Genomic DNA, 5,880 nt, shown 5'->3' with positions numbered 1-5,880 from the left:
AGTGCTTCTGCACAGTCAATAAAATACAAGTCAATATCTTTCTGGTATTCTCTGGTGTCAGCACATTCTCTTCTGAATATAGCTAGGCTTCTGGCAGTTCTTGATCAATGTACTGCTGCAATCATTTTAGAATTATCTTCAGCAAAATTTGCTTATATGTGATACTAATGTTAATGTTTGGTAATTTTCACATTTTGGTGGATCAGCTTTCTTTGGCATGAACACAAATATGGATATCTCTCAGTAGGTTGGCCAAATAACATTTTTTTCAAATTTCTTGACGTAGACAAATGAGTGCTTCCATACTTTGACATTTTCTTGTTGAAATATCTGAATTGGTATTCCATCAATTCCTAAGACCTTATTTTTCACCAACACTTCAAAGTCAGCATGGACTTCTTTCTTCATTATAATCAGTTCTTGATCATATGCTACCTCCTGAAGTGGATAAACTTCAGTCACTTCTTTCTGGTACAATCACTATGCATTCCCTCCACCTTTCTGCATCATCATTTTTTTTTTTTTTTACTAGAATCCTTGAATATTGCAATCTAAAACTTCAAAAATTTTTTCTTCATTTCTTTCACCTTGATAAATGCCAAGTGTGTTCTTTTCTTTTGGTTGTCTAACTCCAGGTCTAAACACATTTCATTATAATTCTTTATCTTCCTGAGCCATCCTTTGTAATGTTCTGTTCAGTTCATCCATTTCATCATTTTTTTCTTTTGTTCAAGCTACTCTATATTCAAGATCAAGTTTAAAGTCTCTTCTGACATACATTTGGGTCTTTTCTTTTTTCCTTTTTTAAAAAATGACATTCTGCTTCCTTCATGTCTTTAATGTCATCTCACAGCATGTCTGGTCTTCAGTAATTTGTGTCCAGAGTGTCAAATCTATTCTTGAGATGATCTTTAAATTCAGCTAGGATATGCTCAGACTTTGACCCTTGTGAGTTTGTTTTAATTGTATTCAGCACCTGGTGGTTTGTTTTGCGATCAGTCCCTGGCCTTGTTATGATTGATGATATTGAGCTTCTCCATCATCTTATTCTACAGATGTAGTCCTTTTACATCCTGTATATTTCATCTGGTGAGGTCCACATGTGTAATTAATTTTTGTTATTTTAAGTCATGTATTTGCCATGAATTAATCATCGGTCTTATAAAACACTTTCTTGTGATAGTTGATGTCATTTCTATCAGCAAGACCATGTTTCCAACTACCGACCCTCCCTCTTTGTTTCCAAGTTTCATATCCTAATTGCAAGAAATTACAATGCATCTCAATGGTATGTTTGATCAATTTCAGGCTGCAGAAAAGATGAAGTCTGACCATCCTGGCTTACAAGGTGCATTCTGGCTATGCTTATTCCAACACAGATTCGTTTGTTCTTCTGGCAGCCCATAGCACTTTTAATGTTCTTCTCAAACACCATAATTCAAATGCATCAATTCTTTTATGATCTTCCTTATTCACCACCCAACTTTCACATGCACATGAGGTTATTGAAAATACCATGACTTGGGTCAGGCTCACCTTAGTCATCAAGCCGACATCTTTGCTCTTGAGCTATTTAAAGAGGTCTTGTACAACAGATTCACCCAATGCAATAAGTCATTTGAGAAACGTGTATAACACAGTCTCCTTCACACAATTTCTGCTACTGTCTTGAACAACTTTTCTTTCCTGTACACAATGGCAACTCTTAAGGAAAAACTGATTGCACCAGTTAAAGAAGAAGAGGCATCGGTTCCAAATAATAAGAGCACTGTAGTGGGTGTTGGACAAGTTGATATTGCTTGTACCATCAGCATTCTGGGAAAGTCTTTGGCTGATGAACTTGCCCTTATGGATGTTTTAGAAGATAAACTCAAGGGAGAAGTGATGGATCTGTAGCATGGGAGTTTATTTCTTCAGACTCCTAAAATTGTAGCAGATAAAGATTACTCTGTGACTGCCAATTCAAAGATTGTGGTGGTAACTTCTGGAGTACATCAGCAAGAGGGGGAGAGTCATTTCAATCTGGTACAGAGGAATGTGAATGTCCTCAAATTCATTATTCCTCATATCATCAAGTACAGTCCTGACTACATCATAATTGTGGTTTCCAACCCAGTGGATATTCTTACATATGTTACCTGGAAACTAAGTGGATTACCCAAGCATCGTGTAAGTGGTTGTAACCTGGATTCTGCTAGATTTCGCTACCTTATGCCTGAAAAACTTGACATTCATCCCAGTAGCTGCCATGGATGGATTTTGGGAGAACATGGCGATTCAAGTGTAGCAATGTGAAGCAGAGTGAACATGGCAAGGGTTTCTCTTCAGAAACTGAATCCAGAAATGGGTACTGAGAATGACAATGAAAATTGCAAGAAAGTGCATAAAATGGTGGTTGAAAGTACTTATGAAGTTATCAAGATAAAAGGATATACCAAGTGGGCTATTGGAGTAAGTGTGGCCAATTTGATCAAATCCATGTTGAAAAATCTATGCAGGATTCATCCAGTGTCAACAATGGTGAAGGGGATATATGGCATTGAGAATGAAGTCTTCCTGAGCCTTCTGTGCATTCTGAATGCTCAAGGGTTAACCAGTGTTATCAACCAGAAGCTGAAGAATGATGAGGCTGCTCAACTCAAGAAGAGTGCATATACTCTGTGGGACATCCAGAAAGATCTAAAAGACCTGAGTTCTATGCTGTAGAAATTTACAAACCACAATGTGGTTAACATGAGTCTTTAGTTATTAGCCATGTATATGGATAAAAGTCTGCTTTTCCTTTCCTAAATATGTGAATTTGGGCCCACATGATTACAGCACATGCTTGGCTTAATGTTTGAGAAATAAAATTACCTGTTGTAGCATGAAATAAAAATGATAATAAGTGGTTTGACTCCTTGACTGCTACTTCCATGAGTGCTGATAGTTGATTCAAGCAAACTGAAGTCTTTGACAACTTCACTCTTTTCTACATTTGTATGGATATTGTTTGTTGCTCCAGTGGTGAAGATTTTGTTTTCTTTACATTGAGGTGTAACACATATTGAAGGCTGTGGTCTGTCATCTTCATCAATAAGTATTTTTAAATCCTCTTCACTTTCAGAAAGCAAGGTGGTTTCACCTGCAGATAACAGGTTTTTAATGAGTCTTCCTTTAACCCTGATGCCATGTTTTTCTTCATATAATCCAGCTCCTCCAATTATTTGTTCAGCATACAGATTGAATTAGTATGATGAAAGAATACAACCCTGGCAAACATCTTTCTTAATTTGAAATCATTCAGTGTTCTATTCTTCTGTTCAAACAACTGCCTCTAGGTCTATGTATAAGTTCCTCATGGGTACAACTAAGTGTTCCAGAATATTCATCCTCCGCAATGTTGTTCATAGTTTGTCATAATTCACACAATCGAAAGGCTTGGTATAGTCAACAAAATGCAGGCATACGACTTTCCGGAATTCTCTGCTTTCAGCTAAGATCCATCTGTCATCAGCGATGATATCCTTCATTCCATGCCCTCTTCAGAATCCGGCTTGAACCTCTGGAAGTTCTGTCAATGCATGCTTGCAGCCATTTCTGTATTAACTTTAGCAAAATTTTGCTTGCATTCAATATTAATGATATTATCTGATTTCCGCATTCCATTGAGCCACCTATCTGTAGAATGGTCACAAATATGGATCCCTTCCAGTCAGTTGTCCAAGTAGTTGTCTTCCAAATTTCAAGGAATGGATGAGTACCAACAGTGCTGCATCAGTTTTTGGGAAGATTTCAATTTATATTCCATCAAATCCCAGTGCCTTGTTCTTTGTCAATGCCTTCAATGTATCTTGGAGTTCTTCCTTCAGTATCATTGGCTCTTGATCATATGCTACCTCTTGAAATGGTTGAACATCAACCAAAACTTTTTGGTACAGTGACTATGTACATTTCCTCTATCTTCTTCTGATGCTTTTTGCATCATTCAATATTTTGATCATAGAATTCTTCAATATTGCAAGTCAAGACTTGAATTTTGCTTCAGTCCCTCAGCTTGAGAAGTGCTGAGAATGTTCTCTTTTGATTTACTAATTCCATGTCTTTTCATCTTTTCTTAAAATATTTCACTTTGTCTTCTCAAGCTGCCCTTTGAAGTTTTCTATTCAGCTCTTTTACCTCCTCATTTCTTCCATTTGCTTTAGCCTTTCTACACTGGAGAGCAAGTTTCAGAGTCTCTTCTGACATCCATTTTGTTCTTTCCTTCTTTCTTTTCTTCTTAATAATCTTTTACTTTCTTCCTGTATGATGATGTTCTTGATATCATCCCCCAACTCTTCTGGTCTTTGGTCTAGTGTCTAATGCATCAAATCTGTTCTTTAGATGATCTTTAAATTCAGATGGGATACATTTAAGGTCATATTTTGGCTCCTGTGAGATTGTTTTAATTTTCTACAATCTCAGCCTGAACTTGCATGTGAGCAATTGGTGGTCTGTTCCAAAGTCTTACCCTGGCCTTTTTTTGGCTAATGATATGGAGCTTTTCCATCATTGCTTTCCATCGGTAGTCAATTTGATATCTGTTTATTCCATCTGGTAAGGTCCCTGTCTTCTATGTTGTTTAAAAAGGTATTTGTAATGAAAAAACCATTGGTCTTCCAAAATTCTGTCATGTGATCTCCAGCATTGTTTCTATCACCAAGGCCATATTTTCCAACTACTGATCCTTCTTGTTTGTTTCCAACCTTTGCATACCAATTGCCAATAATTATCAATTCATCTTGATTGCATATTTGATCAATTTCAGACTGAAGAAGTTGGTAGAATTCTTCAATTTCATCATCACTGATTTTAGTGATTGGTGAGTAAATTTGAATAATAGTTATATTACCTGGTCTTCCTTGCAAGCATATGTATAGTAGCCTATCACAGACAGCATGGTTCATGACTAATCTTGATGATGAATGTGATGCCATTCCTCTTCAGTTTGTCATTCTTGGCATAGTAAACCATGTTAATGTCAGATTCAAAATAGTCAACACTACTACATTTCAGCTTACAAATGCCTAGAATATAAATCTATATGCATTCCATTTCATTTTTTACAATTTCCAATTTTCCTAGATTCATACTTTATACTTTCCTTGTGCTGATTATTAATGGATGTTTGCAGGTGTTTCTCTTCATTTTGAGTTGGGCCCCATCAGCAAATGAAAGTTTATTTGTGTCATCACAGTCAACTCTACTTTGAGGAGTAGTTGACCAGTAGTATTATGAATGATTTCTAATCTGAGGGGCTCATTTTACAGCACTATATCTGAAAATGGAGACCTGGTATGGTGCTGTGGGTTAATGTGTTGAACTGAAAAGTTGGTTTGAACCAAATGGTAGGTTGTTCAAGCTCACCAACTTCTCCTAGGAAAACCTATACAGGATTGCTATGGGTCAGAATTGACTTGACAGGACTTAACAACAGCATATATGACAATATTCTGGGCTCTTCATCATGTTTTGTTGTTGCTGTTGTTGTTGTTAAGTGCCGTCTAGTCGGTTCTGACCCATAGCGACCCTGTACAGGGTTTCCGAGGGTGTAAATCTTTACGGGAGTAGAAAGCCTGATCTTTCTCCCGCGGAGCAGCTGGTAGTTTCAAACCGCTGTCCTTAAGGTTCGCAGCCCGATTCGTAACCACTACGCTTTAGTCTTTAATATTCTGATTCTAGTTCTGACATTATTTCATGCTATTAATAACATTTTCAGTGACTAAATATTCAGAAGTAGTCCGTTTCTCCTTCTTCCTAGTCTGTGTTCTTCTGGAAGCTCAGGTGAAACCTGTCCACCATGGGTGACCCTGCTGGCATTTAAAATACCATGGCATAGCTCCCAGAATTACAGCAAAATGC

The 5,880-nt window shown here is 37.1% G+C and overlaps 1 pseudogene; it reads left to right on the top strand.

The window, feature by feature from the left end:
- The first annotated feature begins 1,695 nt into the window (after nt 1–1,695).
- LOC102830919 lies at nt 1,696–2,706 on the top strand (annotated as a pseudogene).
- Nucleotides 2,707–5,880: the final 3,174 nt, after the last annotated feature.

The sequence above is a fragment of the Chrysochloris asiatica genome, unplaced genomic scaffold (assembly GCF_000296735.1).
Source record: "Chrysochloris asiatica unplaced genomic scaffold, ChrAsi1.0 scaffold00243, whole genome shotgun sequence".
Taxonomy (NCBI): domain Eukaryota; kingdom Metazoa; phylum Chordata; class Mammalia; order Afrosoricida; family Chrysochloridae; genus Chrysochloris; species Chrysochloris asiatica.
Note: the sequence above shows the minus strand (reverse complement) of the source record. Positions and strands in the feature narration are given on the sequence as shown.